Source organism: Triticum urartu, chromosome 6A (genome assembly GCF_056163025.1).
Source record: "Triticum urartu cultivar PI428250 chromosome 6A, HENAU_Tu73, whole genome shotgun sequence".
In the NCBI taxonomy this organism is placed as follows: Eukaryota; Viridiplantae; Streptophyta; class Magnoliopsida; order Poales; family Poaceae; genus Triticum; species Triticum urartu.
Window position 1 is genome coordinate 308,761,002 of NC_141878.1, and position 25,524 is coordinate 308,786,525.

Genomic DNA, 25,524 nt, shown 5'->3' on the forward strand with positions numbered 1-25,524 from the left:
CGTGTCCTCGGTTATGGACATCTTGAGTATCTGGTTCTTGAACTCTCATGTTGATCTCATCACTCTAAAATTAATTTGTTGGGATGTTAATTACTTTTTAATTGGGATTGAGATGGGGACTTACCATTCTCAATGTTTTTCAACTACCATGATAGTTAAATAAAATATGTTCCTTTGTTTTAGGAAAAAATTGGCTTTTCGCAAAAACATTAAAACCGGAGAGCCTCCACCAGGCTCATATGCATGTAGTGATAGTCTTTACTTGTTCATTGCTCTATTGTGTTATCTTGCCAGCATATTCCATGTGCTGACCCATTTTGGGCTGCAACATATCATGTTGCAGACTTTTCAGACGAAGAGTTAGGTGCGCTAGGTCGTTGTCTTGCACTCAGCTATGCCGTTGGAGTTGATGGATTCACTTTACCTTCAAAGTCTTCCGCTGTTATCTTATTTAGATGGCCTTAAGCCATATTTATTGTAATAAGTTCTCTTTTGAGACATTCGATGTAATAAGTGTGTGATTGGAACTCTGTTATAAATCCTTCGAAGTACTGTGTGTGTCAGCATTACCGATCCAGGGATCACGGTGAAGCACATAGATTAACCTTTTGATGTCGGATCGCTACATTCGACCTCCACTATCCCGCCGTCGACCGTGATGGATGTGCTCCAATCACGCCGCTGCCGACCTTGATGGTTGAGCTCCTCCTATCTCCCTTCTCAGACCGAGGATTGACCTCCTATGACGCCGCCACTACCCACCGACCGCGGATTGAACTCTTCTCTGGTAGCCGCTACCTAGGCCACCGCCGCCATCTCTATATGCAGAGCAGCTATTTTATTTTTTGACGGATATCCGCAGAGCGTCTGTTTACATGGTATCACTGTAACTCAATTATATGTACAGGGTAGTACATCACATATGGTTATGTAACAGCAACCGTGTCTCACCTATGTTGTCTTCTCACACGGTTTGGTGTGGAAATCATGTGTGAAGTTGTAATACCTAACACAAACAACATGTATAAATAGTGTGTTGTATACAACTTATAGTGCCATAAATAGTTCCCGACCATTAGCTTATCCCCATAGTTTCCCCATTTATCCCAAATCCCTAGATAGCCTCCAAATTGCCTCGCGTGGCGCTCACATTGGGGGAATGCAGACGAGTGGTGCTGATGGTTTCGATGCGGCTGCTGCTGCTCGTATCGCCGCCACAACGGCGGCCGAGAGCACTTTCCTAAGGTCATCAGAAGGTATGCGTACTATGGATCTGAATCGTCCTGTTAGGTTCCAATCTATCCTGATCTTTTTTAGCATGTCCAAAGTAGCTCCTTGCTGAATCCGTCCTGAATGACCCCCCACCAGGAAAGCAATCTGCTGCCAGATCTAGAGCATGACTCCAGACTCCTGCAACACGAGTTTGACTCTGAGTTTTGTGCCACTGGGAAGTACCAAAAGCTGAGTTGTTTCCATGGGCACACTCCCGCTCGACGTGTATGCACAGACGGATTCGAGATTGGCAGGCGGTTTCTCAGTTGCCCCTTAGAGGTTAGTGCTAAGTTCACCATTTTACTTGAGTTAATGCCACCCCTCATCCTGAATACTATTTTACATTGGAAGGGATATGAGGCTTGTGCCTTTGTTGACTGGCTGGATGAAGAATGGCATGGCAGGGCTCGGAGTGTTATCACCAAGCTCGCAGAAGATAACGTAAAGCCAAAGAAGAAACTGGTTGATCTGGAATGTATAAGTAGTACGATGAAGGAAGAAAGAATCAATCACAAGCAACAGATGAAAGCAAGAGACAAGAAGGAACTAGCATGTGTAGTTGTGGTTGTCACATTAGCCATGTTCTATGCACTATTTGCAATGATGATTAGGGGTTTTGTTTGACAGTATTGCTAAAGCACATGTAGATGTGCTCTAGTAATGCATATCTAGGTCCTATGCCATTGATGTTACGCGAAGATTCATGCAGATATTTGATACGTCTCCAAAGTATCTATAATTTTTTATTGTTCCATCCTATTATATATTCTGTTTTGGATGTTTAATGGGATTATTTATACACTTTTATATTTTTTGGGACTAACCTATTAACCGGAGGCCCAACCCAAATTGTTGTTTTTTTTGCCTATTTCAGTGTTCCACATAAAAGGAATATCAAACGGAGTCCAAACGGAATGAAACCTTCCGGAGTGTGATTATTGGAACAAACGTGATCAAGAGGACTTGGAGTGGACGTCAAGCAATCAACAAGGAAGCCACAAGTCCGGGGGGCGCGCCTACCCCCCGGGTGCGCCCTCCATCCTCGTGGCTCCACCGACCTACTTCTTCCTCCTATATATACCTACATACCCTGAGAACATTGGAGAGCACCACGAAAACCTAATTCCATCGCCGCAACCTTCTGTACTCGTGAGATCCCATCTTGGGGCCTTTTCCGGCGCTCTGCCGGAGGGGGCATTGATCACGGAGGGCTTCTACATCAACACCATAGCCTCTCCCATGATGTGTGAGTAGTTTACCTCAGACCTTCAGGTCCATAGTTATTAGCTAGATGGCTTCTTCTCTCTTGGATCTCAATACAAAGTTCTCCACGATTCTCTTGGACATCTATTCGACGTAATCTTCTTTTGCGGTGTGTTTGTCGAGATCCGATGAATTTTGGGTTTATGATCAAGATTATCTATGAAAAATATTTGAATCTTCTCTAAATTCTTTTATGTATGATTGGTTATCTTTGCAAGTATCTTCGAATTATTAGTTTGGTTTGGCCTACTAGATTGATCTTTCTTGCAATGGGAGAAGTGCTTAGCTTTGGGTTCAATCTTGCGGTGCTCGATCCCAGTGATAGTAGGGGAAACGACACGTATTGTATTGTTGCCATCGAGGATAAAAAGATGGGGTTTATATCATATTGCATGAGTTTATCCTTCTACATCATGTTATCTTGCTTAAATGTTACTCCGTTCTTATGAACTTAATACTCTAGATGCATGCTGGATAGCGGTCGATGTGTGGAGTAATAGTAGTTGATGCAGGCAGGAGATGGTCTACTTGTCATGGGCGTGATGCCTATATACATGATCATACCTAGATACTCTCATAACTATGCTCAATTCTATCAATTGCTCGACAGTAATTTGTTCACCCACCGTAATACTTATGCTATCTTGAGAGAAGCTACTAGTGAAACCTATGGCCCCCGGGTCTATTTTCCATCATACAAGTTTCCAATCTATTTTATTATGCAATCTTAGCTTTCAATTTATATCATAAAAATACCAAAAATATTTATATTATTATTGTTATCTCTATTAGATCTCACTCTTCCTAGTGGCCTTGAAGGGATTCATAACCCCTTTATCACGTTGGTTGTGAGGTTCTTATTTGTTTGTGTAGGTATGAGGTGACTCGCGCGTGGTCTCCTACTGGATTGATACCTTGGTTCTCAAAAACTAAGGGAAATACTTACGCTGCTTTGTTGCATCACCCATTCCTCTTCAAGGGAAAACCAACACATGCTCAAGAGGTAGCATTTTCCTTTTTTCTTTTCTTTTCCTTTGTAGTTTGATTATTACTGGCTTCATCAATAAGAAGAGCTCAATGTATTGCTTGCCAACTATCCTACTCCATTCGTACCGGTACCGGTCCATAATCCCAAAACTCTTTCCTTGTTTTTGTGATGAAAAAAGAAATCAGCCAATAAGAGTCCTGCGCAACCCCAGGAATTTGGAGCGACTATATACAAATAATTGTGGTTGATTATAACATCGTTTAGATAATACGTCAACCCCCGCTTCAATTGACATTTCCTCTTCACTCCATACCCCACTTAAGTGTACACCATCTTCATCGTCCCCGGCAGGCCGTGCTGCACACTTGCACACACTCTGCAATCTTGCTTTCTCGCAGTTTTTATATGACTGTAGCCATGTCGAGCGACAGCGAGGACTATAGTTCGGCCAGCTCTCTGGCGCCCGATGATAGGTCAACATCGGAATCATCCCGCTCGTCTTCCATGAGTCCGGTGTTGAACCTAGACCTTGATTATAACTGGATCATGGAAGTGACGGCACCTCTGGAGTCGTTAGACGACAACCACACGGACGAGGAGCCGTCGGAGGGCGAAGAAGACGATGATGATGATGATGAGGAGGAATGGTCGAACGAGGAGGAGGAGGACGATGCCAACAACGACGGTGATGACGGCGGAGGCGATGAAAAGCCAACGGTCAACGGGAAGAAGCGTCCTCGCCTAGACGATGTCGCTGGGCAATCCAACAACAACAACAACAACAATGACTAAATTAAGTAGACTGTATATATCTCTATTTCCTTTCATTCATATTAATTTGTTATCTTTGTTTATCCTGTCAATCTCATCGCAGACAGTTAGTAATACGTATTCGACAGAGATCTTCTACATTATTGCCACAGGTTGGTTTGTTGAACTATGTGCCTTGATGAGCACACAATTCACAAAAAAAGACGGTATGTGCTGTCTATAATGATCGCACACAGTTCTGATTACCTACCTGTTTGCGAGGTATCACACACATCTTGTTACGATGAATCATTTGTGTTCACCTCGATCATAGCAAATGGTTCATTGGAGCAAACAGTATGCCGTATATCGCACACACTTTTATCTGGCTGCCTATTTCTGTTGTCTTGTCTCATCGCAAACAGTTTGTATGGATCAACCGTATGCCCCGCATCGCACACACAACTAAAATCTGAACCATATTTGATGTATCATTCATCGCAAACATTTTGCATCTTTTTTGAGCGTTTTTTACATCACCGTTTGTGATTAATGCATCGCACACAGTTTTGTCAAAGGTTCTCTGATTGTAGTGTCGCATTAGCAACATCCTGCAGTAGTGATCGGAAGCGTTTCGGGGTCACCGGAACGGTTTTAGTGAGTATCAGGTAATACCGTGTATTATCGATAAATTATATATAGGTGGAAAATGTTTCCGGAGATGTTAATATATATATATAATGGTATATAAGTATTTACAACATTTTATATTTATTTTATATATCAATGGTTCTAAAAAGGCCAAGATGTGGAAGGAACTTGGGACAAAAAGGCCCAAGTAGGATAGTGCCTCCTTCCCTAAGAAAGGAGGCCGAATTGGGAGTAGGGGAGGAGTCCAACTCCTGCTCCCTTAGGCCGGTGCCTCTAGGAGGATTTCCCACCTTGGTGGAATCCCTCCTCTTCCCCTCCAACGTATATATACTTGAGGTATTGGCCACAATTATACGTCCAAGTTTTGGAGCCTGCTCTAGTTCTTCTAGTTCTAGTTCTAGTTGGTCCTAGTTGACTAATGAGAGATAGGATAATCCTCTTGTCCTCATAATTAGAAGCCCCATGTGGTTCTAATTTCTCCCTTCTAATTCTCCAGCAAATATTAGCTCTGGATGGCGAAACACGATCGGATCGTGAAGGTTGCACACTTGCAACCAAGTAGGGAGGTTGTGCTTTCGGTCTTTGGTTCGAGGGACTATTCGTGGGTACGATGGTATGAGGGATAGTTCATTGATCGTTCGAGGGACTCCTAGTATGATCTACACCGACGCGTTCTTCTTTTGCTTTAACTCAATGACGGTAACGACCATGATCCCAACCCATTATGCATCTTCATATTGATCTCGGGTATGCTTAGGCGCAAAATTTTTATTTTCTATTACGCTTCCCAACAATCTGCGCTTAGGAATTTTTTTACTGTAGCCGATGCGCCTAGCATAGCCCAAAAGTGGTAGCAGAGCCTCTGCTATAGGATCTGGATTTAGATCGGATGCATATTTGATAAGTGGAGGCCGCAGATGAGATATGTTATCGTTTATGAGATCGACTATGTACGGGATCAATGTGGCTACATTTTCTGTCAATCAGAATTGATGAGGCCATGACACAACCTACCCCTACTGGTCAGATTTCGCCATCGGGCTTAACGGTGAAACGTAAATCCAAATCGGGTTCACGATGATCATAAGATTTGTTTGATCGGAAAATTCGGTGTGGTCGGAGTACTGCAGATGTGATATGTGATTTCCACCATATGCGTAGCACCATAAATGTCGTACGTGTTCACTGAAATCGGTAGATTGCGATTCTAGGCATAACTTTGTTTTGTAGGTTTGATGTGAATAGTATGGATCATGTGTATGTGATGCATGTATGTAAATTATAAATGGCCTGTGGGTCATGATTCGTCAGTCGGCAGGAGCCAAACATTCTCTGGAAAATTCATTGCTCCGTGCAGTAGTTCAACGGCAGAGATCAAATTCGTGGCTGGGTGTTCTAGCGTGACGAACAAGAAGTAGTTCCAACTAGGTCATCGGTGTCGGAGCCGACTTGGAAGAACGTCCATGAAGGAGCCACACTATTCCAAAATATATGTTTATTTTGTGATTGCTATGCTTCTTAGTTTATATGCTTGTTAAAATGGTAGAAAGATCCCTCATCAATATCAAGCCAATTGCCATCCCAAATGTTGCACCTTCGCATGTCATGTACGTCTTGTAGTGGGCTCATAAAATTGGGGTGCTACAAGGTGTCCATGAACTAAAGGGTTCGTGTCGGACATGGACATGTACTGCATCAGGTTAACTTGACAAGGCTATCAAAACGGTTTTGGGCCTTGTGGCAAAGGAGGTCAGGAGCTGGGGTATAAGATACCTAACCGACCGCCAGGAGTTGTATAGAGATACGATTAGCAAAGAGTTGCTTACCAGATAGTCAGTCGGCTCACAGTGATGCTAAAGCTCACTGGTCGTTTGCGCTAGTTGGATCCTGAATCACTGAGAGTTTCTGGAGGGATGCCGACTTCTGTGGGAGTATTTCCGTTGAAGGCTTGAATTACTATACATAAACACATTGCTTAGTGATTGCATATTTTTCTGTTGTAGACCAATTTCACCACCTTCTCAACCCCACTTTGCATTGATATCAATCTTGGAAACAGATAAACTTAATGGAACAAACTTTACCACCTAGTATAGAAACTTGAGAATTGTTCTCAAGCATGATAAGAAGGAACATGTTCTAGAAAATCTGCTTCTAGCTGAACCTGCCGAGAATGCTAATGCTACAACCAGGAATGCCTACCAGAAACATATTGATGAATCAATGGAAACCAATTGTATGATGCTGGCTTGTATGAAGCCTGATTTGCAACAACATTTCAAAAATGTTGAGGCTTTCGATGTAGGCTAGGACCGAAAGGTTCAATGTCTGGCTATCCTTAATGGATTGTAAACTTAAGTAAGGTGATCCACTAATCCCATATGTGATCAAGATGATCATGTACATGCAATCTTTGAACGATTATGCTTCCCTCTTAGTGATGACCTATCCATAGATACAATTCTGATTTCTTTTCCACCCACTACAAGAAATATGTCAACTTATGACCACCACTATTGGTCACTGAAAGGTCACAAATTTCCATTTATGACCTTTTTGTGACCAAAAACATAAGGTCAAAAGCTGGGCGTCGTAAACTGACTATAGCGACCTTTCTTCTGGAATGGTCGCAATCGTTTATGACCAAATTAAGTCCAGTGTGGCTTTTTGGTCACTAGCAACCTCCCCAGGCCACGTAGGCATCCAGCGTGGCAAGCTGATGTGGCACAAGATTCAGCCCGGTCCAATTCAGTTTTCTACATGGGCCTAGCCCATTAATTCAGCCTTTCTATATTTTTTTCTATCAATTTTTGGTCGACTTCATGGGCCTGGCCCAACATTGCAGCCTTTTTTATTATTGGGCCTTGGCCTTTTCGTCTAAATAATTATAATTTCCTTTTTTTATTAAATGGGTCCACCAGTCAGATGGGTCCCAGTTGTCAGGTTTGGGTCTGGTAAGTGAGTCCCATCTATCAGGCTCATATTCTTCATATTTCAACTAGTATTTAACTTGGCAGACAAAAGCACACATAATACTTCAAATAAGAGCAACCAGATCACGTTGCCAATACATATGACCATGTGTAATACAGTACTTTACAAGATCTACATGTGTAACGAGCTCTACAAGTGTGATACAATACTGCTTTACAAGAAAATGATGACATGCCGGACTCGCTGGACAACCATAGTCAAGGCTGGGAACAAACAAAACGGCAACATGGCTTCCTCTGTCAGGGCTGCCGATGCTGCTCCTTCCCCGCCGCCGCCGCATAGGTGAATTTCCTGCACAAGTGAAATTGGACTGAATCTATAAACTTGTTTATACTCCTGGACTGTGTTTGGAATGAATTTGGAGTACAAGGAAACCAAAACAATATCTAGACTGTGTTTGGACTAAATTTGGAGTACTCCTGGACTGAATTTGGACTGAATTTAACTGAAACAATGATCAGGACAATGAACAGTACACAAAACATTATAGTCCAGAACCATATGTGACGGACGGTACCCCAACATTACACAAAGGATGGTCAATGATCAAGACTAGTGTGCAATGATATATACCTTTGGTGACCGGGCTAGAATAATGGACCATAGCCTGAGGATTACGACGTTCGTCGTCTTGACGTACTCGTGCACCTTCTTCATGATGTGTTGTGCCTCCACTATACTCTCCATCGTCATCTTGTCCGAGGACTTGTCCATGATCACCTCTGAGCATATCTCACCTATCTTTCTCTGCTTGGCCCAGGCCATCGCGCCCACCGCTAGTAGCAAGGATGCTGCCAGTGCATAACCGACCCACTCGCTGCAATAGAAAAGATGAAACTTGCATATTATTCCAAGTCCCATTTTCAACTTGAGTACACACAAATATGTAACCAGGATTCAATGAAAATGATGCTTATAATCTTAATGATGCACTAAGCAGACTAACGGAAATATATATGGGAGGTATTCAGAAACATGTTTAATGGAAATATCCAGCTTGGAGATATTCAGAAGCATGATACTCATAAGCATGCTGAATTAATCACATTTTTGTTCTAAAAAATGGAGAGAATAGATGTGCCTCATGAGTAATCCTATGAGGTAACTAGAAGAAAAACAGTGAAGGGAATCTGTAGTATAATTCGTTCGGAACAATACTCAAGCCAGTCAGGTTAAGCAACATATGCATGAGTTTCATCTTTAGGATTAATAGAATAGGACAGATAAATTAATGTTTTTCTGAAACTATAAGAGACATATCAGCACACATAATGTAACTATTCAAGTTTTCAACTATAAGAGACTATAGACTGTCAAATAAAGAACATCAGTTATAGAACTCTGTATCAGGTAGGTAGTAAGCATGCTTAAAAATCACATGGACATACCTATGCATATTTCCCATACTACATAAGTACTAAACAAACTAACAAGTGCTCACTTGAAAACCTTCCATGCACATGATAGTAGCTCTTCACTCATGTCATAGAAAAAACATTTGCCAAGTAACATCATACTGTTGTTCACATACAGCGAGAGAACCTTCCATGCAAACTCCCATTGTTTTAACCCACGGGAGAAAAGAAAGGTCCTTATCATCAGGTCCAAAAGAAGCAGAAACATTTGAACAACTAGAGAAACACAGTACAGCAGCAAAAGCATTGAAAGAGCAGCAGGCTTGGACTCACACATGTCATATCTTATAAACTTAGGCAAGTGCTCTCAGGTTATCCCTAACATCATGCACTAGCTTGGGTAATTAACATCAAACAATACATATCAGTACAAGGCTAGGCAAGATAATAAAGACTTGGGAAAAGATAGCAGAGTTATAAAAAATGATATGTGCCCTTAAAGAGAGGGCAGTGTCAAGTGCGGCCACAGACATAGGCATTAGCCGCACCCACGGCCACTGGACACTCTCACAGCCGAAGAGGAGGTGCCTTGCATATGGTCTCCTTCGAGTCTGCGAGAGAAAGAACGAGGTGAAGGTCAGTACGCATCAAGGATGCTGCTATTCTGGGTTAAGCTAAGTCAAGGGCATAAGAGATTTTAGTAAAAAAAACATGTGAACATCTTATACAAACTATCATCATTTATAAAATATAAAAAACAAATATGCAAATAGTTGTACAATGGTTGAGTGCTCATCTTATATTATAGCAGGCAATAGCATTTAGCCATAACCATTACTAAATTCTGCCATAAAATCAAAATCAAATTGTATTGAACAGCCGCATCAAATTCAGTTTGGAGCCCAATCCTGAGTAGGGTTGTAAGAATCATAAGACAATTTCGACAGCGAAGTGGATCGCTAAATACTAGTATTAGAGTATCCAGTACAAGCATCTGTTAGATGCATAGTTTGTTTATCTCATACAGCAGTGCAATGTGCAACATAGATTACGAGTGGTAAGACAAATTGGTACTGAATTGAAAGCAATCAGGCAGTTCAGTACAGGTGCGCAAACTCGTTTTTCAGTTAGAAGCTCGCTGCCCTAAACAGTCAGGTAGTGCAGTTTTTTAACTGAACCAAATTTAGTTTAGAGAACAGCCGCAGAAATCCAAAAACAGGATCACTGGACCGAGTAAACTGAAACTGCATAGCCGTCTAGTTTACAGAACTAAAACTTAGCTAAATGAATTATTTACACTGCTAAATGAATTATTTAATCAAATGATTATTCACACTGCTAAATGAATTCCCTGTGTACACCCTTCAATATTAAATGATGATTGTACATGACAAAAACAAACACCGTTAAGGTGGAAGATATGAAGATCAAATCACAATTAATAACAGTACCAATAGGCAAAGATATGAAGAAGCAGTGTCAGATCAATTCATCAAGGAGCATCTAAGTACAGACAATTGTCAGACATCAGAATGCACGGCCACCGTTCCACAACAAACATCCCACTGCAACTGCAGTTACCGGTGGCTTCAGGATCAGGGACAGAAAAAACATACAGCAGCAGCAGCAACATCTCAAGTTCAATAACTTGCTGCCTTGCTGCCCAACCGGCTAGCTAAGCTAGTATAGACATGAACAAGGGGTATTACACACAACAGACTGACTGACACATGAAACTAGACGGCATCAAGAGTTCACTTACTCCATTACTAGGTGAGAAGGGAGGGGGTAAAAAGTAGGGCCTCATTCGCACTGTCAGGGGCAAGGAACGGGAAGTAGGGAACAAATATTTTTGCAGAGGGGGAGAGGGAGAGGGGGCACTCACTGACGATGGCCTGGCGGTTGGCCTGGACCACGGCCCTACCGACGACGGCGCCGCCCACGATGAGGAGTTGCCCGAGGAGCTGTCCGGCCTGCGGAATCACCCATCAGCAGAGAGAATCAGCCACGCCGACGCGGTTAGGGATCAAATCGAGAGACGAATCGAAAGTCCAGCGCACGTACCATCTCGCCCTGGTTCCGCTCCTCCCCTCCCCTCCTCTCCGGCGGTGGCGGAAACCCTAGGCGGGCGGGCACGATTCTTGTGGGAGACGCGGGGCCCGTGAGGGGGCGGGGGCCGTGAGGGTGAGGCAGTTAGGTGGTGAGAGGGGCTTGACGCCGGCGGCAGCGGTGACGGCGGCGGCGAATCGCTCTCTGGCTGGCCGGTGGCTGAGACGGATTTGGCGTGGGCGAGTTGTGGGGGGAGGAGGAGGAGGAGAGTCCGGGCCACGGCGGCGCCCCTCTCTCCGTTGCGGCGGTGCCTCTCTCTCAGTCTAGGGAGAAGGGGGCGGCGGCGGAGGTGGCGGCGGGAGTGGATCGGGGGAGAGGCGAGAGGGGGCGGCGACGATGGATCTGGGGAGGGGATAGGGTTTGGGTGGTTGGGCTGCCCCGGGGGTGGGGGTTCTTTTTCTTTCTTTCTATTTTTTTCTTTAGATAAATGGGATGGATAGATGGATGGATGGATGGATGCCATGTCATCGATCCATGGCACAAACATTTCAACCAATAAGAACAAAGCTTATGTAATTGTGTTTTTCTATTTGTTTCTCTTGTATTTTTTGCACGAGGGTGCATTTTGAAATGGCATAATTTGTTCAAAATATATCATACTTTGCATCAGAGTGCATCTTGGAATGGCAAACAATGTTGTCTAAGGAATTTTCCATTTTATTTACACGGAAAATTCATTTTCCATTTTTCGAGTGCCCGAAATGAGGTTTTCTTGTGAAGGACCTACCATATATTTGTTGCAAAATTATACCAAATCAGTTTTCTAAAATACTAGGACATATTTAATGCACAATTGACCAAACGGTTGAGTGTAAAAAGTTTTGATCCACCTCTCGTGAAAAAGACAAATTCCCGCTGATTCAGTAGGAAGCGGGTTAAATTTGAACTATAGCTACCTCGTAGTTTACTCTTTATTTTTTCCAAAAATCATTTCAAGGTACATAAGTATCTATTTAATCAGAGAAACACCAAAAAAATTCAAGATTCAACCACTAGCTAGGAACGGTCATTCCTGCCGTTTTGACCGCATTTTCAAACGGGCATAAAAAATTCAAAAAAAATCAAAAAATTGGAAAACCTTCGCATTGTGTCATTATATGTGACCAAGTTACCAGCAAAAATTATAAACTTGTAATACGGTGATTATTTTTAAAAAATGTTCTCACAAACGAGCTATCAAGTGTGAAGATGCATGGCTTTCAACCCAAATGCTCAAACTTATGGCCACATTCATGGCATAGTTTGTTCAAATGATCTCATATTGTGCACAAGAGTGCATATTGGAATGGTAAACAATGTTGTCTAAGGAAGTTTTCATTTTCGTTGGACGAAAAAACCATTTTCCATTTTTCGAGTGCCCGAAAGGAGGTTTTTTTGTGAAGGAACTACCAAATAATTGTTGCAAAATTGGACCAAATCATTTTTATAAAATACTAGGCCATATTTAATGCACAATTAACAAAATGGTTGGGTGTAAAATATTTTGATCCACCTCTCGTGAAAAAGACAAATTTCCGCTGATTCAGTTGGAAGCGGGTCAAATTTGAACTGCAGCTGCCTCATAGTTTGCTATTTATTTTTTCCAAAAATCATTTATAGTTACATAAGGACCTATTTAATCAGAGAAACACCAACAAAATTCCAAGATTCAACCACTAGCCAGGAACGGTCATTCCCGCCGTTTTGACCGCATTTTGAAACGGGCATAAAAAATTCAAAAAAAATCAAAAAATTGGGAAACCTTCGCATTGTGTCATCATATGTGGCCAAGTTCCTAGGAAAAATAACAAACTTGTAATATGGGAATTATTATAAAAAAGTGTTCTCAGAAACGAGCTATCATGTGTGGAGATCAATGGCTTTCAAGCCAAATGATCAATCTTATGGCCACATTCATGGCATAGTTTGTTCAAATGATCTCATATTGTGCACAAGAGTGCATATTAGAATGGCAAACAATGTTGTCTAAGGAAGTTTTCATTTTCGTTGGACGAAAAAACCATTTTCCATTTTTCGAGTGCCCGAAAGGAGGTTTTTTTGTGAAGGAACTACCAAATAATTGTTGCAAAATTGGACCAAATCATTTTTATAAAATACTAGGCCATATTTAATGCACAATTGACAAAATGGTTGGGTGTAAAATATTTTGATCCACCTCTCGTGAAAAAGACAAATTTCCGCCAATTCAGCTGGAAGCGGGTCAAATTTGAACTGCAGCTGCCTCACAGTTTGCTATTTATTTTTTCCAAAAATCATTTCTAGTTACATAAGGACCTATTTAATCATAAATACATGGTTTGGTGGCAATACGTCAAGGTTTGGGCGGTGGCCGAGGGCCCCAACTCTAGAGCGCGTAAACTCGCATGCCCGTCGCGTGGTCACCGCGTGACCGTAACGTTGCCATGTGTTCTGGGCGGCCTAGGCATGTCTAGTGGGTTGGGCACTCCCCAGGTTGGTGCTAGAAAGAAAATTACAACATAAGATTCTCACGAGGAGACCAATTGATGCTCAAACATGAATTAGCAGCCAAGTGTTTGATTAGCGGTACGGGAAATGCACATGGCCAATGGGCGTGATTTTTGGATGACGATGATCATCTACTAAGAAGAATGTCTTCACAAATTTTTAGCTCAAAAGGAGGATCCTAGGTGGTAGTTGCTTTGCAAAGTACCACGCTGGACAAAAATATGAATGTTGAAGCTGGGCTCAAAATAATGAATAGAGTGAGCTGAAATTTTGTGGAGGATGGTTATTTGAACATAGGAAAGCATTGTAGAAAATTGATACCATTTGGACATGCCAAAGTAGTACTTCCTTCACAATGCTCTTCTATGGACAGAAACTTGGGAAAACTAGTGAGAGAGATTGGATGAATGAAATGAGCTCAAAATTGGTGTAGGTAAGTTACTTAGGTATGGTCATGAGCTGGTAAATTTGCAGATCATTTGGGTAAGCCTAGCTAGTACTTACTTCACAAAGCTTCTCTCGAGGTAGAAACTTTGGAAATTTCCCGAGAAAGATTACTAGGAAAATTGAGCTGAATATTAGCATGTGGCAATGATTTGGGTATGGAAGAGTGCCCAAAAAGTTTGAGGGTAATAGGAGGGGTATATATAACACTTGCTTTGCAACGAGCCAATTTGGCCATAAAATATAAATTGAACCTGGGCTCACATAGATGATTTGACTGAGCTGCAATTTGGAGGAGGGTGATAATTTGGGCATATGAAGGAACTGTATAAATTTCATGTCATTTAGAGATATAAAAAAGGTACTTCCTTCACAATGCTTCTAGGTGGACAAAAACTATGGAAATTTGCCGAGGAAGATTTGCTAGGCAAATGGAGCTGAATTTTGTCATGCGGTAATGATTTGGATAGGAAAGAGTGCCCAAAAATTCAGAGGGCAATCAAGAATAAATAAATAGCACTTCCTTCATAAAGTGTTGTTATGAACAGAATAGGAAAATGAATATTGTTGAATTAGTTTTGAACTAGGCAAGGAAGGATTTTTACATATTTGATGAAGATATGCCCCAAAGAATTTATGAGATTTTTTTGGGAATTTTGGGAATGATAGAAATATAGGTTGCTTCACAACCTAGGGCAAAAACTGCCACATCGACATGACACATAGGCAAAACTGATGAGATGGCGCCTAGTCATCACAACCCACCACAATCTACAAGGCTATGACCATCTATATTGGTCATTAACAACTAGAAATAAGGCAGCGGACTAGCACTATTTGCTTTGTGACCATTTCATGTAAGGAAATTACGACCTTTCTAACCAAAATGGTCGCAATGGTTTAGGGTTTGGAGCCCCCTGAACAGCTTTTGACCAATTGGTCTAAAATGGTCATAAATTTATGACCAATTCTTCGAGGGTCACTGACAGAAGGTCATAAGTTGACATATTTCTTATAGTGACCAAGCTATGTGTCGTGTGTACGACCATCTATGGGATCATGGCGATCCCTTTGCGGTTCGACTGGAGGGATCGACAAGCACAAAGAGTAGAATCAGCAGAAATGCATGGTGTTTACCTAGGTTCGAGCGGTTGTGAAGCATAAGACCCTAGTCCTGCCTTGTGTATTAGATGTGTGTATATGCCCAATTACAGGGAGCACACGTCCGACAAGGTGCTTGGGAGGTGCAGCTACCTGCGTGAATTGGACAGGGTTTCGATCTTTGTTAAGTCAGCCATGGGCCTGCTTTTGTAGACTAAGGGGTCACCACAATGGAAAATGGTAAATCCACACTGTAAATAGTGGTAATAGTGCCCAATAACGAACTTTGACGGGTTAGGACAAATGCATTTAATGCAACATGAGATGTCTTGTGGGTGGAGCTCCCCGGCAAGGCTGGTCTCTCCTTCTATGTCGTTCGCCCATCTACCTTCTATTCCTTTGACACATCATCTGGACGGGTGTCATTAAAGTTGTATCTTCGGCGGTGAGCTGCCACATGCCCAGACAAGCCTCACCTAACTACATGCCCGCTCAACACCTAATCGACAAGTGACAACCCGATCGATGAGGTGGAGCAGTGACAATGTAGTGGGATTCTTGATGGGTTCGGAGCTTGCCGGGCTTGAATCTTGCCAGGTTCTTCCCCACAAGGATCTTGCCGGGTCCATGAACTGTATTTCAACATTTCTGATCAATGTCTTCTGAGATCTTCTTTACTCCTTGTAATCTGACCTTGAGTCTGTTTTTAGTTATCCTTCAGCAAGCCTCGCTGTCGGGAAGGCTACTACTGCCTTGCATAAGTCTAGGGTATTGAGGACCCCATTCCTAATACACCGACATGAGCCCCTGAGCCTGGGCCACACACACATGCGAGGTGTTGTTGGGCTAGGCCCAAACAATGCACAAGCACGCATGGCATGGAATAACTGCCAATTCTATCATAATCTCTTCTTTCACTGCGCCCTCCACCAAGCGTACTACATGCAAGGCATGGGATTGGCGAAACTGGGCGGTTGCTGGGGTAGTGCACCTGACGAAGAGTGGTCACTTCAAACACACAATAAAGAGGCAGCCCCCGCGCCTTCCCCATAAAGAGGGGTTCACGGAGAGCATTTCTCATTTACCTCTTCCCCTTCTGTGGGAGTCCTGGATTAGGGGGTCTCCGGACAGCCGGACTATCTCCATTGGCCGGACTGTTAGACTATGAAGATACAAGATCGAAGACTTCGTCTCGTGTCCGGATGGGACTCTACTTGGCGTGGAAGGCAAGCTAGGAAATATGTATATGGATATCTCCTCCTTTGTAACCGACCTTGTGTAACCCTAACCCTCTCCGGTGTCTATATAAACCGAAGGGTTTTAGTCCGTAGGACAACAATCACAACATACAATCATACCATAGGCTAGCTTCTAGGGTTTAGCCTCTCTGATCTCGTGCTAGATCTACTCTTGTAACACCCATATCATCAATATCAATCAAGCAGGACGTAGGGTTTTACCTCCATCAAGAGGGCCTGAAGCTGGGTAAAACTTCGTGTCCCTTGCCTCATGTTACCATCCGGCCTAGACGCACAGTTCGGGACCCCCTACCCGAGATCCACTGGTTTTGACACCGACACCTTCCAATCTGCAATCCACCATCACTTTCTACCTCTCGCCTTCCCTTCCCCTCTATGTTCTTCCAAGAAGCACTACCACAATGGTGACGGGAAAGAGTCGAGCTCGTGCGTCCGCCGTCGCCGTGAGGGCTTCTCCCCGGCACCACGTATGCTTCCTGGCCACATCTGCGGAGTTCGGCTCCAGTGCCTGAGGAAGGGCTGCGGTCTGTGGCCGTGGGAAACGCGGCTCCCGGGGTCGAAGCAACAATGATGGAACACGCAGCGTTCCGACCTAGGCCATTCTGCCCCAGGCGGAGGGCCACAGAAAGGATACGACGCATGAATTTGTCGTGGAGCCACGCCATCGGCTATGCAGTTGGTTGCGTCTCCCAAACCCCTTCGCCAGGGCGATGGAAGACATCCATCTGTTCGGCCAGAGGCTGTGGGTGGACGGCTACTGCAATAGCGCCGCCTAGGTGGCTGTGGAGAACTCTCCCAACAACATCATGTACTTGACACAGGGATGGAAGTCATTTGTCCGCGCCTGCAGCTTAGGCCAAGGACACCTTCTCCACTTTAGTTTGGTTGGATCTGACACGCTCTTCGTGAAGTTCTTCAGGGCTTTTGGTGCTCGCCTGGAGTGCTGTGCGGAGAGCTCAAGCAGCAATGACTCTGACTCCTCCAGCGAGAGTGAAGACGACGAGAGCTCCCCAAGCGTCAAGATCAAGGACTGCGACTCAGACTAAGTACAGATGGTACTCGAGTCGAATCTTGAAGGCAAGTCATGCCCCGATCAAGTTATTTTCCTTTTGTTCTTGTATTGCACCCAAGATAACCCTGCGTGGACGCAAGAAAACATTGTTGGACACTTTTAAATGAATATCTCCTATTTATTATGTTTGATGAATGTGTGTTGTTTCCCTTATTCATTTCTGTTTTTGCCTGGTTTATACCCTACGTTGTCTGGAAACTTGTCGGTGTGTGCACTTGCTGCGAGCACTTGAGAATCGATCCTTAGCAACCTACTGGAAGCGTCACTGCTGGCAAGGTCCCTTGGCGGTCTTAGCGCAACTGCTTAGATTGTTGAGCCGACTTGAAACAAACTAAGAGCGCAGCCAATTGCGGCAAGGTTCCCTCGCGTGCAAGTTTTCCATACAAAGGCCAAAATGTTCAAGGATAGTAGCTCTGTAACAAAGAATTTGTCAGAAAAAATTTCAACTTTGCTTTTCTTTGCTGTACTTCTTGTCGTGGACTATTAATTTGATGTCACTTGCTAGTGTCCATACCATCACTCCCCCCAGAAAACTTGCACGCGAGGCAACCTTCTATCCTTTTGAGAAAAAGAAAGAATAGAAAATAATGACATGGAACCATGATGGTTCATTAATCATCCATACAAGGCAAGTATATCACAACATCACAGAGAAACACATATAATAAAACATGTGAATTGAAAAAGAGTTGTGAAATACTTAGCTTTTATTTCACCATGCATATGGTCTGCGCTTGGCTTTCTACAAAGGATTACATGCTTTGCCAGCACACTTGTAACAAAAGGTGGTTGCCGGGCAGCCCGACAACCCACGCCTTATGGGTAAAACTTGCGATGATGCTCAATATTCCATGAGTTATGCACTAGAATGCGATCTTCGGTCTCTAGGAGGACTGCACCAGGCCTAGTGACTCATTTTACCCGTAAGGGCCTTTCCACTTTGGTGTCAACTTGTTGGAATTCTTGGTGGGCTGAACTCGCCGAAGAAGAAGGTCGCCTTCCTCAAGGCTCCTGGCATTTTACCTTGCGGCTGTGATAGCGGTGCAAAGCTTGCTACTAACATGCGACACGTACAAGATCCTAGAGATGATCTTCCTCAAGAGTGTGGCATCATCTTGACGCAGCTGCTCTTGCTCAACCTCATCATAAGTAGGCACTCGAGGTGACCTGTACATGAGTTCCGCGGGGAGCACTGCTTCTACCCCATAGACTAGGGAGAATGGTGTCTAGCCAGTGGCTCAATTAGGTGTCATCCTAAGTGACCAAAGAACTACTAGCAACTCATCAATCCAGTGTCTTCCACACTTGTCAAGCTTGTCAAAAGTTCTCCTCTTGAGCCCCCACAACACTTCAGCATTAGCTCTTTCTGCCAAGTTGTTGCTCCTTGGGTGAGCAACTAATGAAAATAGATCTTGCTGCCAAGGTCATTAAGGTACTGCATGAAGGCGCGACTGGTGAACTATGTGCCATTGTGGGTGATGACCCTGTTGGGCACTCCAAACTAGAAAATTAGTCCTTTAAAGAACTTGACGGTTGACTATGATGTCACCTTCCTCATCGGCTCCACTTCTGGCCACTTTGTGAACTTGTCTATTGCAACGTACAAGTACTCAAAGCCCCCGACAACGCGTGGGAAGGGGCCTAGCAGGTGGAGCCCCCAGACAGAGAAGGGCAAAGAGAGAGGGATTTTTTGAAGATCTTGAGCTGGCTGATGTGACTATTTTGAATGGAACTGGCATGCTTCACACTTGGTTACTAGCTCAGTTGCATCCTAGAGGGTGGTGGGCCAAAAGAAACCTTGCCAGAAAGCTTTGCCGACAAGGGCCCTTGATCCTATGTGAGAGCCACATATCCACCCATGTATCTCTGCCAACAACATCTGTCCATCATCCCAATAAGTACACTTCAATTTCATCCCATTTGGTCTTTTTCTGTATAGGTTGTTGCTGACAAACTGATACATATTGGACTGACGGGCTACTCTTTTAGCTTCTTCTAGATCTTCAAGAAGTTCTCCTATTTGAAGGAAATCGACAATCTACTGTGCCCATGCCGGAGCCTGTGGCTCGACAATAAGGATTAAAGGCATCTCTTCAGCTGCGGGAGTGCTTGTCTCGACGGAAAAAACATGATTCGTTGTCGTAGCCCCTGCTGCTGAACGGGAACCTTGTCGTTGTCCCCTGCAACATCCTTGCCCGCAGTATCTGAGAGATCGGCATAAAATACTTGCTGGAGTCAACTTTCATCTCTTGTTCTATCCAACTGATGGTGTCACGGATGGCTGAGTCAAGTGTAGCACAAAAGTCCTTGGTTCCACAGGTAGCTTGAGTGCGACACGCTTCGATTGATCATCTGCAATGCTATTTTCTGCATGAGGAACATGCTCTGTTTGCAATCCGTCAAAGCGCACTTCCAATTTTCTCACTTCATCAACATATGCATCCATCAATGGACTCTGGTAATCCTTGTTGAATTACTTCACAACCAACTATGAATCACCTCTGATAATAAGCTTTCTAATTCCAAGATCTATCATGATCCTGAGACGGGCAAGCAATCGTTTGTACTCAGCAGTGTTGTTTGTCACCTTCTCTCTAGGGAAATGCATCTGAATCACGTACTTGAGGTGCCCTCTGGTGGGTGCGACAAGCAGCACTCAAGCACTGACGCCTTGCAGCGAGAAGTCCCCATCAATATACATGATCCAATCTTGAGTTGTTTCCTTGTTGGGGAGAGAGTTTTCTGGAATTTCTTCATCTAGCATTGGCGTCCATTCTGCAATGAACTCTGCCAAGGCGCTACTCTGAATAGTTTAAGTGCTTTCAAACTTGAGGTCAAACAATTCCAAATCTGACTCAACAATCCTGCCTGTTGCATATGGATTTCACAAGATCCTCTGCATCGGAAATCGAGTGACGACAGTGATTTTGTGTGCTTGAATGTAGTGGCGCAACTTCCTTGAGGCGATAAGGAAAAGTAATTTCTGCACACCAGAATATCTTGATCTAGTCCCTTCTAGAAGGAGACTGGCAAAATTGACTGGACGCTGCACCAACTTCTTCTGCACAGCTTGGTATTTTATTCCACTTGCTTGCTTTGCACTTGACTTGTCGGCACCAGGACATGCCGGAGAAGATTCCAGCTTGTCACTTGATGGGCTTGCATTTGCTGTTTCTTTGCCTTCAGCTTCCCTCTTTGCCACTAGTGTAGCACTGACCACTTGATTTATTGCTGCCTAGTATGACAATAATGACTCTTGCGGCCTTGGCACGACTAGTCTTAGCATAGAAGAGAGGTACTTCTTCAAATCTTGAAGTGCTGCCTCTGCGTCCGGAGTCCATTTCATTATACCTTCCATTTTCAAGATTTTGAAAAAGGGCAAGGTGCACTCAACAGACTTGGAGATGAACGTGCTTAGTGCAGCAATGCAGCCGGCAAGGCGGCGCACATCCTTGACGTGCTTCAATGCTTCAATTTGCTCAACTGCCTTGATCTTGTTAGGATTGGCTTTAATCCTATGTTGAGAAACATAGAACCCGAGAAGCTTGCTGAATGGAATACCAAACACACACTTATCGTGATTGAGCTTCAGATTTATCTTGCGAAGATTAGCAATATTTCTTCTGAATCCTATATCATTGTTGACTTGTACTTGGTTTTGACCACTATACCATCCATATAGGCTTCCATGTTCCTGTGCAGTTGGGCCTCAAAACCAATCTGGACTTCTCATGCAAATGTTGAACCAACACTCTTCAACCTAAAGAACATACGTATGAAGCAATATGTGAGACATGGAGTGATGAATGCAATCTTCTCTTCATCTTCCTTTGACATGAAAATCTGGTGATACCCAGAATTGGCATCAAGGAATGGCAGCAGGTCACATCCAGTAGTGGAATGAAAAACCTGGTCGATCCGCAGCAAGGGAAAAGGATCTTTTGGGCAAGCTTTATTGATATCCATATAATCAATGCAAAGTCTCCACCTGTTGTTTGGATGAGCACCCGAACGATGCTGCTCACTTGGCTGTGCTCGCCAGAATGTCACGTAAGCTGATCTTGGCCTCTGCCTCCTCCGCCACCACCCGCGCTGTCTTCTGCCTGCGTACGCATTAGCAGGTAGGACAAAGACGGACTAAACACTGCGGTGCCCTTCTTCTTGGGCACCATGGTGATAAAGCTATCGATGAATTTGACATGGTAATTGATGATTCTGGTTCGCACAAGCGATTCCCCTACCTGGCATGCCAAAGATGTCGTGCATACGAATATCTGTTGGATCATGGCGATCCCTTTGTGGTTGGATTGGAGGGATTGACATGGATAAAGAGTAGATTCGGCAGAAATGCATGGTGTTTACCCAGGTTCGGGCCGCTGTGAAGCGTAAGACTCTACTCCTGCATTGTGTATTGGATGTGTGTGTATGCCCAATTACAGGCAGCACACGTCCGGCATGGTACTTGGGAGGTGCAGCTACGCATGTGAAATGGACATGATTTCGACCTTTGTTAAGGTAGCCTTGGGCCCCCTTTTATGGACTAAGGGGTCACCACAATGGCAAATTGGTAAATCCACACTACAAATAGCAGCTACAGTGCCAAATACCTTACTCTGACGGGTTAAGACAAATGCATTTAATGCACCATGAGATGTCTTGTGGATGGAGCTCGCCCTACAAAGCTGGTCTCTCCTTTTGTGTCGTTTGCCCATCTACCTTCTATTCCTTTGACACATTATTCGGACGGGTGTCATTTGTCGGATTTTGGGTTCCGGCAAAACCCTTGAGGTTCGAAAACTCGGGTGCGCATGAAGATCTCTCCTCTTCTAGTTCACGCCCTCACTACAATCTCAAGGCTTAGCGCGTCGAACCCGAGAACAATGGGACACAAGATTTATACTGGTTCGGGCCACCGATGTGGTGTAATACCCTACTCTAGTGTGGTGTGGTGGATTGCCTCTTGGGCTGAGGATGAACAGTTACAGGGGAAGAACAGCCTCCTAAGGAGAGGTGCTCTTGTGCTTGGTGAGTAGATACGATAGAGGATCGTCCCCCTTTCTAAGGTGGTGGCTAGTCCTATTTATAGTGGCCCGGGTCCTCTCCCCAAATATTAGGCGGGAAGGGATCCCACAATGGCCAATTTGAAGGGGGGCATCTAATACAAGCTATCCTGACAAAAGATGGTCTTCGCCTGCCAAAGGCTCTGGTGATGACGCCGTCTTGGGCTCCACTGTGACCTCCGTCCTGCCGTCCTACTGGTCTTGGTCTTGTTGCACCAATATGGAAACCTTTGCGTGATGCCTTGGGACTCCGCCCTACGCTTGCCTCTTTAGCACCAAAGAGGAAATGAGGACACTGCGCGCTGGAGCCCGCCTAGTGCCCGCCTGGCCTTGGTCGTCATGGCTTGCATCATAGGAACCTCGCGAGGTGCCCCTTGCCTTGATCTCTCTGCCCCCCCCCCCACGAGCTAGCCTGGTTAGGCCGCCCCCGAGGAGGTCTTTCATCGTCCGCCTCGTGAGGCTTGGCCCCTCGTGAGGGTATTCAGTGTTTGATGGTGAAGATGGGCCATACAGGGCCGCTAGTGGAGCCACGCCGTGGGCCGCAGGTAGGTAAGTCTGGGGACCCCCGTTACTAGGACACCGACAATAGCCCCCGGGCTCAAGGCGCGCTCGGGCTTGGCTTCGAGGCAAAGCCAAGGGCAAGTGCGGAGCACCGCGGACCCCAACAGCCTGCGGCCTCGTTGGATGCATGGCGGTTGATTGGAAGTGGCCGTCTCCGCTTCCCCACGCTGCCTCGGCAACTGCCCGACTAGACGGGTCCCCTACTGCATGCAGGAAAATGTCATTATTACCTTAGATCATGGAGGCTGGCGGTTGGCCTCCTCTTTGCTATAAATGGGAAGGGGGAGTGGAGCCCCCGTCACCCGTCTCTTCCTTCGCTCCTCCTGCTTCTTCTTCTTCCTTGCTTCCTTGCTAGCAGCAACACTCATGGTGCCGGCGAAGAGGTTCTCGGCCACAGAGAAGGGGAAGGCCCGCCAGGAGGGGTCGGCGAAGAGGTTCTCAGTCGCAGAAAAAGGTAAGGCCCGCAAGGAGGGGCCCGGCTCAACGCCACCCAAGAGGGGGCGTGGTCGCCCGCGCAAGCACGCCGCGACCCCCACTGTGGCCCCTCGCGGCAGCGGCGGCGCCTCCCCGCACGGCGGGAGTCGCCTTGGTCGTGGCAGTCCCGTTGATGAAGTGAGGCGCGCCATGGTTACGCGGCCTCCTCGGCCGCGCTTCCATTCGGCGGAGGTGATGCCGGAATTCATCGTGTGGTCGGAGAACCCGGCTGGCACCTGGCTTCAGCTCCCACGGTTCTTTGTCGGTGAACTGCCGTCCGCAGGTCCAGGCGGTCTTTGGCTGCAGGCGGACGGTTGCTACAGCAAGGCTTCGTGGGTCGCGGTGGAAGTCCCTGCCGTGGGCAACGTAGCCCTGGCCTGTGGCTGGCAGACATTTTCCCACGCGCGGCCTAGGCAGGCGGTGTGCCCTCCACTTCATGTACGACAGTGACGCAACCCTCTATGTGAGGGTAGTTGGGGAAGATGTCTGCCGCGCAGGGTGCTGCCACGAGGACAACGGCGGCGACAAGGTGCTTGACCATGGCGATGGTCGTGACAAGGATGAAGGTGGCTTCATCCTCGGCGCTGGCCGCGGCTCATCCAGCTAAGGCAGCTCCTCCTCCAGCGACAGCTCCAGTAGCGGCGGCTATGCCTAGCCGCCACGCCGCCGTGCCTGTTTTGAGGGTGGTAGCGGGTCGTCTCCTCGCTGCACTCCAGGGCAGCACTCCTGAGACTCCGAGGCGTGTACAGCCCCACTCATTACTAAGTGAGAATTTCACGAGCGGAGACCTTCACAGGCATGGGGCCTTGCTTCACAGGCGCTGGGCCTTGCTTCATGGGTAGAACTTCCGAAGGTGCTGGATGTTCCAGGCATTCTGGATGGGGATCCCGTCCTGTGTCTCCAGGCGCGCGACGCCAGGCCTAGAGACACGAGCGATCCTAACCGGGCCCTCCCACATGGGGGCGAGCTTGTGCAGCCCTTCCTTGGAGAGCACCCGCCTCAGGACGAGGTCACCCACCTCAAGCGTCCTGGAGCGGACGCTGCGATAGTGGTACCGTCGCAGTGCCTACTGGTACCTTGCCGCTCGGAGCGATGCTTCACAGCGGCGTTCCTCCCTCAGCACAAGGTCCATCCCCCGCATGGCGTCCTCCTACGTCTCATCAAACGCTAGGACCCACGCGGAGCGATGCTAGACCTCGTGAGGGAGAACCGCGTCTGCTCCATAGATGAGGAAGAACGCGGTCTCGCCTATTGGCTTGGTGGCGATGCTGTGGATGGACCACATCACCGACTGGAGTTCATCGTGCCAGCCCTTGCCGCAGTACTCGAGCTTCTTCTTGAAGGTCCTGGTCTTGAGGCCTCTGTCACGGAACTTCTCAAAAAAGATAAAAATTTTGAGTGGTCCCCAAAGTGTGAGTACAGCTTTTAGGAACTGAAAAGACGCTTGACTTCTGCTCCCATACTTGTGCCACCGGATTTCACTAAGGACTTTATTATCTATTGTGATGCCCCACAACAGGGGCTAGGTTGCATTCTTAATCAAGATCGCCATGTGATTGTCTATGCATCTCGACAGTTGCATCCACATGAGGAGAGTTATCCTACACATGATCTAGAGCTTGCAGCCGAAGTCTATGCACATAAGACATGGTGACATTACCTTCTTGGTAAGCGTTGCGAGATTTACACAGATCACCAGAGTCTC